Genomic DNA, 13,932 nt, shown 5'->3' on the forward strand with positions numbered 1-13,932 from the left:
TGTGAACCTTCGTTGTGTCTCAGTCCTGCCATCTGTTGGATAAAAAGCGTTAGGACTGAACTATAATTTAAAATCTAATGATATTGCATAGTGTTGGAAGATGCAGAGGCAGTTCTATGCTGTTTAGCAATGCACCACAAGTAATTTAAGTATCGTACCAATGTCACAGTCAGTACATTTACAGGCAAATTCCCACAAGAGTCCTAATTTAACTCAAATCACGACAAGCATCTTTCTTAGCTTCTACAGTCATCCTTCTGAAAGAGTTTCATGTTATTGTTGGGACCCTGCACATCAAGTCAGTCAAGCAGAACAGGTTTAATAAGCCACTAATAAAGGGAAGGCTATTTAGATGGCTTCTGAAAATAAACAAGGGCACAATAAGATCACGTGCAGTCTGAGACACAAGCAGTCCACCTTTTGAGAGCACATACCAAAGTTCCACATCATTAAGGTAATAGACAATAGAAGTTCAAAGACCTTTGTAAATCAGTACCTTAGCATGGGATTAAAGAAAGTCTGTCCTCACTTCAGGTTTCCCAGCAGACACAATAAGGCCCACATTCACCTAGCCAAGTTTGATTTCCTGCACATTGCGTAATCACGTACTTCTGAACAACTCCTTATCTCTGTCTTTGAAATCTTGGAAATTTCTGCATTGTAAACTTGTGCCTACTTTTTGTCAAGACAATTTTGGTTAGAACAACTCATTTGTGTTAGGATTAATATATATACCCTTTCTTTCTTTCTTTCTTTCTTTCTTTCTTTCTTTCTTTCTTTCTTTCTGTTGTTTTGTAGTTTCCCCCCTCACATTTATAAGAGATGTGGAAGAAAATACTGAACATAACATTTATTAAAACTTTACATGCTCACATGTTCATTCCAGGGTTACATTTTATATGCAAGTGATCATCCCGTAATAAGGGTTTGCATTCCACAGTGATTCATTCATTCATTCATTCATTCATTCATTCATCCTCTGTAACCTCTTGTTCCTGCGGGGTCTGCTGGAGCCTATCCAGCTGCCACAGTGATTCATCTAGTAACTATATCATTTATGAAAAATGTCCACCAGAGGGTGATCTGGTCTCAGTCTTACCCAAGGAGAGACAGCTTGACTGAACTCACCAGGCAGCAGACACACTTCTTTCTACAATATGACAAAATGCCTACAAAGTTCTAATGAGGATGGACATGTATGTGGAGTATTATGTAGGGAGAAATAGAGATAAAGAATTAAAATTCATTCATAAAAGCATCACCCGTGTAACATTAGCCAGTCAGCCTCTTCAGTATACATACAGTATGAGTATATAAATATGGGCTCCACCACCTGTATGCCAGATTCTTTATATTTTTTCAGCCTCATTCTCCTTTGTCCTTGTTTCCTAATGTTTCCAGTGTCCACTTTGCATAAATCATTGTCTTTATGTTTTGACTTCAATTTGCCTTGAACGTAATAAACATTTAGAATTTGCTTCTTTCTGGTTCTTGTCTTTTGCTTTTTCTTGTTTTTGATTTGTTTTTCGAGTCAGATAGATTCCAACCTGTTTCTGTGCCGCAGTAAATATACGTTTTTATCAATGACACAGGGAGAACATGCAAACTCCACACAGAAAGGACCAGTCACCAAGGGAATCGAACCCAGATCCTTCTTGCTGTGAGGCATCAGTGCTAACCACCACTTCACTGTGCTGCCTCCACACTCAACACATTTCCTTATTTTTTTGTTGACTGGACTGATACAGGTAAGGCAACCATTTCATCCCCCTACCAATGACCCATCATCATAACCGGTTTTGTTTTTAGCCTGTCTGAGCTAGTGTCTTATGTACTTTAGGAAAGTTGGTGCTGTACCTCCTCGATTCATACAGGAGATTTTTGCAACTCTTGGAGCAAACATTCAGGCCATTATAAACGGTAGTCTAGCCTCAGGGATAGTGGCAGGGAATTTTAAACATTCAGTGTGGCAACCATTTACTAAAAATATCCGAGTTGGACACGTTCTAAAATTAGTACAATCTCAAAACTCCCTTCTCTAAGATATTGTAAAAAAAAAAAAAAAAAAGTACTCTCGTTGTAAGCTTATTTAAAATATGCTTTGTCCCTTAGAGGTGTTTCAGTCTGGTTTTAAGTTTCTTTGTATCACTGAAACTGCTTTTTTTTTAAAAAAATGTTATGTGATTAGTCACTGGCCTTGGGCAACCCTGCCATTCTCATGCTTTTAGATATCACAGCTGCCTTTGACATTGTAGACCACACCATCCTTACAACTCGCTTAGAGCAGTGTGTGAGTGTTAAAGCTACTGCTGTGGAGTGGATTAGGAAGGTTCTCTGTTGGCCTTTGTGACTGTAGCTTCCTGTGTATCTTACTCAGCACCTCCCTATATTCTGGACCAAACATATTCTCCCTGTACATGCTCCTCTTCGGACACACACTTTGGAAATACGGCATCCCATTCCATTCTTGTGCAGATGATGCACAAGTTTACCTCCCATTAAAAAGGAAAAGGAAAGATGCTGACTTTCTAAAACCACCCCTCAAATGTCTCATGGATGTAAAAGGTTGGATGGTTCCCTGTTTACATATGTCTCTCATTTTAGGATTGATTTTAGATCCTAGATCCAGATTTTAGAACCGTTTGTAATAAAAATGAATTTTATGGACTTAAAAACTGCCTTTTGTACAATGTTTTCAATAGTACATTTACGCATGTTAGCATTTTAACAGCTTCATATGCCTTGTTTTCCTAATTTGACATTTGTTTAGCAGATCTCATGTGCATGACCCTCATGCGTATACAGGTGATTTTTCTCTCTCGAATTTAAGAGAGGTTAGACAAGTGAAAGTCCAGTCCCAAAGATCAGCTTTTTGTTAATTCCTTCTAAACCAGGGGTACCCGATATGTCGATATCGACCGGTAGATCACAAAGGTAGTGCGGGTAGATCGCGTGCCATTGATAGTTGTAAGTCTGTCATTTATCTGTTGCACCTCCAGAACAAACAGCAAGACAAACTTTCATCTTGTCTTTTTATTGCAACATGCCATCAATTCAGTGGCACACAGCCATGCACAACATCATAAACAACACCTCAAGATTACCGTCTCTCTTAAAGGCTTAAATACACTCATCAGTGCTGGCGCAGTACTGTGGTGGGTTTTAAGCCCAGACTGGAACACCTTGAGAACGTAGTGTTCGTCTAAGAAAGACTTCAGCTGGCAGTAAACTATTTTCTCCAGAATCTTAGAGAGGAAAGGGAGTTCAGAGATTGGCCTAAAATTTGAAAGTACAGATGAGTCTAAGCCAGGTTTTTTAATCAGTGCTGTCACCACAGCATGCTTTAAGATCGCAGGTACAATCCTGTTTGCTAAGCTGCCATTTAAAAAGACGAGGTGGAATTGGATCATTGGGAGACCCAGCAGGCTTCATGTGACCAATTATCTCTCTCAAATAGGGCAGGCTGGCAAGCTCAAACTGGTCAAAAACAGCAGAGCATGTGGCAGATATGGAGGGGTCATAAGAAGGAGGACTAATGATGGCCCTAATGTTTGTGACCTTATTAATAAAAAAGCAGAAGAAGTTCTCACAGACGCCAGTTGAGTTCTCCAGACAGGTTGATTGTGGGGCATTAAGAACAGAGTTTACAGTTTTAAACAGAACACCAGGATTGTGACAATTAGACATAATGATGTCAGAAATGCTTGGACTTAGCAGCTTTCACAGTTCTCTGATTAAAACGAGAACTGTCCTTCAACATCTGGAAGGACACCTGTAGCTTGTCCTTCTTCCACTTCCGCTCGGCTCTCTTGCACTCACACCTGACAGCGCACGTAGCATCATCCATCTAGGGCTCAGGTCTAGGTTTGGAAAGCCTTGATTTTAACGGGGCCACAGCATCTAATATAGTCTGACAAGATGAGTAAAAATAAGAGTATAAGGCCTCAACATCTGAACAACATCAAACAGGCATGCATGAAACGCACGAAAAAAAGGCTTGGTTATAGAACAGGATTGAAGCAGCCTGTTATTAAAGGAGCTGCCCAGTGCTTTCAGAGTACCATCATCCCCATCTCCCACTACCGCCTCTGCTGGACGAGAGGGACATACCAGAACAGAGCTTGCCTTTCTGACCTCACTGAGTCCCTTCCTGTCAGCAGTTCAGATGCTGCTGCTGCTGCTTCAGCTGGCTGCACTGGAGTTGACAGCTGATGCCACTACAGAGCCATGACAGGTAGGCAAGAGTGTACCCACCTCCGACTCCAAAGAACCTGGGTAGAAGGTCCGCTATGTCCTTCCCTCAGAGTGCATTAGTGTTGACAGTCCAGTCCTGTTCACCATCTCGTTGTCTATGCCCTGGGTGCTCATCAGTATGTTGGGATGTATTTAACCCTGCCCTCTGTTTGTGCCATAAATGACAACTTCATTATTCGTAGGGACATTTTTCCCACAGAGGCAGACAGAATTCCATAGTGAAACCAAGTCTTAGAGTGTACAGATCTAAACTTGTTGTTGTGCAATCTATTTACTCTCTTTAGCTAACGCAAAAAGCTAAAATTGCATGCTATTCAGCATCCTAACATTATAGCATGATTTACAAGCAAAGTCATATCACTATATGAGGATGATAAGTAAGTAACAGAATTTAAATAATTTAGTTTCACAGGACGCACGTTGTCACGCCACATCAAACAATACAGGAAGCACTGTTTGCTGTAGTGCATTGTCTCTAGGTACATATAGTGTGTGGGTCCAACAAAGGTGGAAGATGCAGTCATACACTCACTGCTGCGAGATGATGCTACTCTGTCTGTCCTTAATGTTGCTCTGTGTTTCTGCCAATTCAGGTATGTCTATGTACTCACACCATCTTAAGCTTTTAATGTAGTTGAGGTCTGCCTGCTTAGTAGGCCAGCTGCAAGGGATGTTTTCTTTCACTGTTTCATCTCTTAACCAGAGTCTGCTCTGTGCGTATCTGAAATTAATGCAGCAATTCACTTCCTGCTGTTTCCAGAAGAATATCAGAAGTATATCTAGTTTGTTAGAGTAATGCAGATGTGTATGTCTTGGGGTTTGTTCTTTAGACCCTCTAATGACTTTTTGTCTTTTTAATGACAGACAACATCATGATGTTCAAAGAGTCTGGGGAGAACATCACTGTCAAGTGTTCCTGTAATAATGGTAATGAAGGAATTATTGCGATGTATCTGTTTCACCATAACGAAGACAATAAAGAAGACAATGAGGTGGTTTTCTGCAATGACAAAGGGTCACCTAAAATGCGACCAAAATACCAAAACAGGGCTCAGATAAGTGGCTCTCTCATGGACCGGACCATTACCATCATGAATCTGACCGTGGATGACTCCGGCGTCTTCAGATGCATCTACAAAAATGGTGTCCTCGTGCATTTCTGCAAAATGACCTACACAGTTTTTGTGAAAGGTGTGTTTCCGTTTTATTCTCAAAAACTCTTTTATGTATTTACTTTTTTCTTGAGTAACTCATAGTGGACTACGGTCAGACTAGTGCAGGGGCATTGCGTACATGCAGTACCTTTGCAGACTTACAGTGAGAAGTGGCTGTTGTCCACAAACACGGCAGCCACACTGATGACGGGAATGGTAACTTAGCCTTAGACTTAGATAAACTTTATTGATCCACAAGGGAAATTGCTTGGTCACAGTAGCTTAGTTGCACATAAAAAAAACACTCTTAAGAATCACAGATAAAGGAAATATTAAATAAAATAAAATAAAAATACGTAAAATAAAAAATATAAATAGTATAAGCAAAAATGTAGAAATTAGCATATGGACAAATGTACAAGAAATAGGATGGAAGAATATCTATTATATACACAGATAGTAAGGTGCAATAGTGTCCATTAACATGAACAACATCTACCTTGTGTTTATTGTGTTTACCTACCTGTACCTGTACTCGCATTACATCAAATGGGGTGTTAAGAGGTTTAACTTAACATTTTATTGGTGTAAAACTCCATTAACATAAATCCAAATGGGTGTGGGAGGAGTGGCACTTTTAAGTAATCAAACTATCAAAAGTTATGTACGGTTATCTCAGTAAAAATATGCACATACAGGATTTGTGCTTGTTGTCAGGTCTTCATTATTGTGTTTTTGCAACTTCCACTATGTAAGTGATTTGAATATATGCTGCATACAAAGAAAATATGAATATTTTCTTCTTAGTTCTAGAAGACCTCTTCTTCTAGTGTAAGTATTGTCAAAGCTCTGCCCCAAATGTTGTGGCACCTAAATTTGTACAACTTCTGAATGATGGCTGAACATTTTATTTAGCTTAACCTAAGCTGCCCTTTATTTCACACAGGAGTGGCACCATGTCCCAGAGCAGAAGCTCCTCCAGCTCAGTTTTTCACTTTCTCTGTCACCTGTGTCATTGGCGCGCTTGCTACTGTGATCGCCATCTTACTGATCCTACTGATCTACAGGAAGGTGAGTTCTGATGTTTCTTCTCAGAACTTTGTAAAGCATAACCAAAGTTCAAAGAATCAAACGCTGGAATGCAGTAATGACCATCTCAAGTATTTGCAGAGGTTATTAATGGCACCTTTATCAGTTTATCGCACAGCATCCTTCAAAAACCACAGAACTTCTGTAAACACAGTTCACTGTGCTCACACGCTGATTATATCTGAAACGGCTGCATGCTGTCTGCATCTCAAGCGCAGACATGGAAGTGAATTCTCAGAATGTAACATACCGCTGGTAAGAAAAAAGTAATGACAACTTTACATCAGGGCTTTCCCCTTTACTGCCTCTGAAGATGAGATATTTACTGGTCTCCATAGGGGATATTTAAAAAGACCTAACAGCAGCAAATGGAGTTAACTCCAAGAGTGTACAAAACTGGAACAATGAATTGGCATGTATCTCCATTATCTCTTAACCTTCTTTTTCCTCACCTTCACGCCAGCTTGAGTTCCTCACCTCGGTATCCTTAACAAAATCCTTGTAACTGGCTTCCTTTACTTTGCGTAATAGCCCGACTAGAACCAAAATACCTCACGTAACAAAATCAGTCAGAACTGACTGACATGACTGGAAGGAACTGATAATCAGGTTGAAGAAACATTGTCCATGCGAACGTAATCTGGTGGTTGCAGCATCCGTTGTGCCGCATCCTGCGACTACAAACTACTAGTTAGAAACTAAAATAAAATTAAACTGAAATTATGAATCCCCTTTATTTGATAAATGTATCATGTGATTTAATAGAGCTAAAGTGAAATGGTGCAAGAAAAGGAAAAGTGGAGCTGCTGCCTCTCGCTGCAGTTGATCCACAGGTTGTATTTACTACAACGCAACAGAAAACAAAAAAATTGCCAACTTTGGCAGTTGTGTTCAATAGCATTGTGTATCGACAGTAAAATCAGGGGCATTAGTGAAACTGTCCAGTTGGCGCTTTTCAGGTGATCATGGTTGAATTTCATCTACTGTTAACATTTGTCTGAGTTTTCTTTACATCTACTTTATTTGTAGTTTTTTTTTAACCTTCCACAAATCCTCTTAGTATACAATTAATCGATACTGTGATTTTACACTACCAAAAGGTGAAACGATCCAGCAGAAGAAGAAGAAGACAGGCCCCGCAAGTCTCCAATGAATATGTGTATGAAGTAATGACCAAGAAGGACTCCATTACTCCCCCATGAAGTCTATATGATTTTGCAGAGCAATCCAATATTACTGGGTTCTTTCTCAACTGTTCCAAGGATTCGACTTTTTAAGGGATTCCAGTCAACATAGATGAGAAGTGTTTTCTGAATATTCTCAGTATTTGAACTTCAGCATTTCATTATTTGGTCTTTATTTTGATTTGACTGATGATTCATAACTAATAGATTTAAGTTTTTTAATGGCCTCAGTGCTCATAAAAAGAGTGTTTTATTCATTTATTAACCCAAACATTATTTCAGCATTGACAAAGACACATTTTAGATATCACTGGGAATCACAGTAATTCCCTAAGATTGTAGAGGCAAACAGAATCAAATTAACACACGTTAATTGTCAAAACACAACTGAGCAACATGGAATAAAAGTAAAAGGCAGTAGAGTTAAACTAGAGCCCAAGGGCTGAAGCTATTAAGATATAAGACATTGTTTATTTATCCCACGTATGTGACATTTCCTTGTCACAGTAGCGTGGAATTTGGCAAAATATATACAAAAAATAATAACGAATTTGACAGGAAAATTACAAAAAAAAAAAAATAATAATAATTTAAATATGTACAAAAATACCAACACTCAAAATATAGAGAGAAAACTAGAAATATAAAGACATTCTGTATGTACAGTGTGGTGGATGGAAACTTTACTTTTACTTTACTTTACTTTACAAACCTTAGCTGTTCTGTTATTGATTTCAAGCATGTTTCACCTAGACATTTTTAGATATGTTAGGAGTGCGTAGGAGGAGGTGTGAGACCAGTTCAAAAACCACACTGCATGTTTTCCAGTTGATTGCATGTTTATGGGCAGAGTTCTCACATAAATGTACATATGTGTATACACATATAATCCATACATTAATAATCAAGATGTGACTATACATGTTTATGGTAAGTTTGGAGAGGATTCTGATGGATGGTGTAGGTAGTGATGCTGAAGGTGGAAGTCATTCTGTTTTATTGTCAATAATGTAAAGTGTTTTCAGCTACTGTCGTTACTCCTGCTTATGATGGATATTTCTTGTCTATTGTTTTAATAAAGCTACTGATAATCCCTACTATGTGTGATTTATGCCACAAGTGACAGCATTGAATAAAAGAAAGAAACTTATCAGAGACAGAGTGTGTTGTGTTGTTTTGTTTTTCTGTAAGAAATTTCTTTGCAGCATGCTATCTTTCTTAGTCAGCCTCGCTCAGACTGTCTCTTCCTTGCAACTCCTGATATCTACCCTGCATCAGGCTCTTGTGGTCTGACACCTTCCACTGTGCGTGACACACTTTGCTGATTTTTCACACTCTTTTATAGACGCTTACTTTTAAGCCCCAGTGTGCAGAATACTGAAAACTATTTGTTTATGCCGTCATTTGCATGTACCTTTCACCTGGTTTCACACCACTGCCATGTGGCTTTACCTTCTTGATTTTAAAAGCCACACTAAAAGGGCACCACTTCATTTACAGTTGCCATGGTGGAAAAACAAAACTCAAAATACTAAGTCAAATAACACAGGTTAGTAATCACAGGCAGCATTTTAGATTGTAATTTTAACTGAAGTGCTTGAACAATGCCTAAACAACTGTAGAAGTCCCAGTTTCAAAGGTTAACTTTAACTTGCTGCAGGCATGATATAAATGAGACATCAGGGAATAAAGTCCAGGTTTTTATGGCTGCTATAAACAGGTTAATTGTTACCTGAGTCCAGTGGCTTAGCGGGAAAGGCGTGCAGTCTGCTTTCTTGTGGTGCAGCCCATAATAAGATTGTTATCTATTCGATTTACTGTAAAAATAGTATGACACATTATTGAGGTGTGTGTGGTGGTAAATACTGTAGTGTAGAGCATTATTTCAACTCCTCAACAACCACAACCAAGATATGATCACATAAAGCTAAATTCACAAACCAGGCTTCATCTTTTCAAGGGGTGACTGCTGACAACCTCAACAATAAGACGTCAGACACTCCTTGAACAAGTGCGTCACAGGAATTAACTTGGCCTAACGACAACAATGTGGCCTGTAATAGTTTTGGAAACTTGCATTAAACATTGGATGTGCACAACTGAAGAGCAAAATACTAATCCACGAAAATATAGCCTGGATATTCTAGCATCAGTCATGTCATAGAGGAAAGTAAAAATACAGGCGCAGGACGTTCCAGCCACTGAAGAACTGCGAGTCTCACTTTAAACCGGAAGAGGGCAGCATTTCACAGTAATTTAACTGCAGCACTCAGTCACAAACCGAAACAGACACCTTTCACACAGAGGTTTGTATTTAAATGGCTCTAACACCTTCTAAATACCCTATAGTCCACTGCTGGGTATTGTTTCTTCAAAAAATTTGATCTAATTTTTTGGGGGGGCTTCAGTAGAGCACAAAAGTGTCCCACAGCGTCACGCATGTGTTCCTGATTACTCAGTCACATGTTTGTAATAATTAAGCACAATTAAAAAAAAAAAAAAAACAGTTAATTTGTCACGATGTGCAGTGTCTTTTTTTAATCCACCTGTAATAGTGTATGTTGAGTCTGTTTAGGAATGTTACCTTAAATGAAAGGATAAGCATCACCACACAACATGTGTCTGGTTGCGTGAGGTCACTCAGTAAATCTGACAAGTAAGAAAGTTTACATGTTTTTCGTAGATTCGTTACTAAACACTAAACATTTGTCTTGGACTGAGTAGCCCTACACTCATAGTCGGGATCCGTGCGTAAAAGCGCGTCAGTGGACCTCTCCACCGCCCCCCCTCGTGCGCTTCTTTAATCGTGACGCTCTCGAGACTCTCAGCAACCCACTAAAGCACATATCATCGAGCTTGACGGATTTCACGGTATATCTGCATCTGCGCTGCCTCCAGTCACACGGTGCCATCACGCACTGAGAGCTAGCTGCACGGGAACAAGTGCAGAGGAACGGACAACCAACTCGACTCCAGTTCAAGGTTTTCCTCTGAACACCAAAGCGCTGCTTTTAGTGACGAGTGAGTGAAGTGGACCAGCTGCTAACCTAGAGTATGAAGAAGACTCCAAATTCAGGTACAAATATTGAAAAAAGAACATGCGTGGACAGCATGGCGATTACATGCCGAATTCTTTTAACATGTGTAGTTCAACTCTGCAGAAAGTAATTACAAGTATGAATTATGCATGTAAAAATATGACCTACTTTTGACGCAGGATCTGAGTATGACTTCATGAAGTACTTTAAATGGTTTACCATGCTCTAGTAGGACACATGCTGTATATGAATCAGTGTATAATATTTGAATGTCTATACAACAGATTATCCTGCTTATCATATTTCACATAATCACTATTTTTTTCTTATCATTCTCCAACTTGTTTACTTAGGCTTTACCATCTCTGTGGTTTTATGCCAGTTTGTTTTGCAGCTGAGTGTACAGGACTCGGGGGAGCCCCTCAGGGTCTCCCAGCTAATACAGTCTGATGTGCATCATCATCTTACCTCCTCAGCCTGACCTTCTGTGCGGATGCACTGGCTCCTCCAGGCTGCGCTCTCTTCCTGGACTCAGTACTGTGTGTGTGCACGCTTTTCAGATGCTTTAGATTTTTTCTTGCATTTTTAACATTCGCTGTCTCATGACGTGAGTATGCACGCGGCAGACGAGCTACTGCATCAGAAGTGTGGGGCATAATATAATGTGTTATGAAACACATCTCGCGCTTTCCACAGACCCCATCTGCATGATCACTCTCTAAACATTTGGGATCTCGGGATGGACTCTGGGGAGAAAAATGAATCCCTCTAGGTTAAACAGACCCAGCAATGTGGCACAAACCAATGCTGCTGAAGCTTGTGTTGAAAACAGCTGACAAAAAGTCCAGGTTGTGATTATTTGGACAGTTACACGGTTTTTGTTGCTTTCTAGGCTCTGAGGACACCTATTTAAAGACAAAATAATATCTACTTTTTGAGAGTGCCAAGAGTTGGCTTTAATTGGATTCCATTTACATATAATTGAAGGAACTGTGTGGGAGATTGCTCCAAATTTCTATCGTCCAAAAGTGAATGGACACTTGCGTAGCGACTATCACAACACGGCAGTAGTCTGGCGTCTGGAGAAGTCCATGCTTGGCCATTTAGGGAATAGAAATGTGGGGAAGGTCAGAGGAGGTGAAGTGCTGGGCCGTTTAAGAAGTCTTATCAGTGACTGTCTGGAGATCCTCAGTGCTACACCTGCACTTACACAGCATGACTATACAAACACCTTCAAGCTTTCTGTGTTGTCTTTAGGGACTGGCGATGTGGTAGCTTAGTAGGTGGTCAGACCGCCGAGGAGGCTGTTACACAGGCTTTGTCCCATTTGGCGTGTAACGATCACGGCTTTCTCCGTCTTTTCACAAAAAATAGTTCAGATCTTTTTCGAGAGTGTTGGTTATCACTGTAAATAAGTATGCTCTTTGAGATTTTGATCAATAGTCTCTGGGATCTATGAGCAAGACAAACCATAATGCCTGGCTGTGTCACGCGCACCTCCTCAGGCTCAAAGTATTTAGCTCCAGGGGTTTTTCTCAAGCAACATCATAACCTCAAGGTGGCAAGTCATCTGTCAGGCGGGCACTTTTTCATGGCTGAACTGTGAGCGAACCCGATTACAAGTAGAAGGCTTTAAATGGGGATTTTTTTAAAAAACTTCCTCCTCCTGCATATTTGTCACTTACCCCAAAAGCAAAAACTGATGTTTGAGTGGGCAGTCCCTGTGGTAATGCTGGTGTTTGCAGCAGATGTGTGAAGCTGTGCAGATGTGTCACTGAGAGTAGCTATTATCTGTTAAAATGGTCAGCCCAGACCAAGATGAAGGAGAACTGGTGTGAAAATTCTTTCATAATGACTCTGTCCTATATTTTCCTTCAGGAAAATATCTTAAATATGTCATAATACTACCTGGAAAAAAAAAACAGCTTCAAAGCTTTTTAGGAAGAGTGCATTACATTGTGATTTTGTTGCGATTTCTCAGTCGTGCTTAATCTTACCCGTCTAAGATCGCTAACAAAATATGTTGTTGTTCTTAGTTAACTGCAAGAATCCGTGTAGTTCCGTAGTTATGTGACCCTGAATTAACAGCGATACCCAGTGGAGTAGAAGCACTGTGTTTTTTTCTTCTGCGCTTTTTTTTTTCTTCCTCTCTTCCTACGCATGAGAGATCCCAGTCAGCTGTGCTATGTATTCTGATGGATGGGCCATTTTTGAAAGCAAGCCTGTACTCAGCTTGAACAGGCTGCTTTGTGGCGGACATTTGCTGTGGGCTGGTTGTTTGTCTTTGTGGAACTTTTCATCTTTCATAGAGGATTTGAGGAAAAAGTGCAAGGGAGCATTCGTGATATTAACATGTAGGTGGAATACAAGACACTTGGCCTTGTCTGTAGGCCTATGTTTCTGTCAGTGTGATATTTTAAAATGCATTGTGCCAGCAAAAAAAAACATCTTCCCTCAAGTATTTTTTAGCCTCAGACATGTTGAAATCAGACTCCACATAAAACTTACAGTATAGACTAATATATATACTAATACATGCCTTGGGGAGACATTCTCATCCACATCGATTATACTTGGAAATGTCAAATCATCATAGTGACTCTACATGCCAGTACTCTGCAGGTGGTGATAGCCAGGATTTATCCTGCTGGATTACGTATTGTGGGCAGCATGTGCAGACTTTGGCCCACACACTACAACACAGACTGAACTGAATTTTGTCAGTGCATGCTGTAGTGTGAGCATACTTTATGTGTGAATGAGCCACTCTCATAACACAAGTTTGCCTCCAAGCTGCCAGATATTTAGAGATTATTATTGTTGATTTTTTTTGATGATATGAGCACATCATGGTGTCATTTTATCGTAAATGATTTCAACATTTTAAGTTAAACTTGACCATATGCGATATTTTAGGCTTTACAAATATTAGGACTTTCTTTTAATTTCATAGAAGGCTGCAGCACACAGCACACTGCAGTAAATATTAGAATATTTTGTATGTGATCTGCCTATTTGACATTCCATGCCAGCGTCACAAAAAATAAATCCTGTAATGTGTATTAATATTGTGAGTTTTCTTTTCTGTCAGTTTTTAGTCTGTTCTAAAACCAGAACCAGTCACCCTTCAGAACAACAATAGTTGCAAACGGAGAGAAACTGGAAGCGGTGTAATGTGTGTGTGTGTGTGGGGGGGGGCGTAAACAAGCAGTA

Source organism: Chelon labrosus, assembly GCF_963514085.1.
Source record: "Chelon labrosus genome assembly, chromosome: 2".
NCBI classification, from domain to species: domain Eukaryota; kingdom Metazoa; phylum Chordata; class Actinopteri; order Mugiliformes; family Mugilidae; genus Chelon; species Chelon labrosus.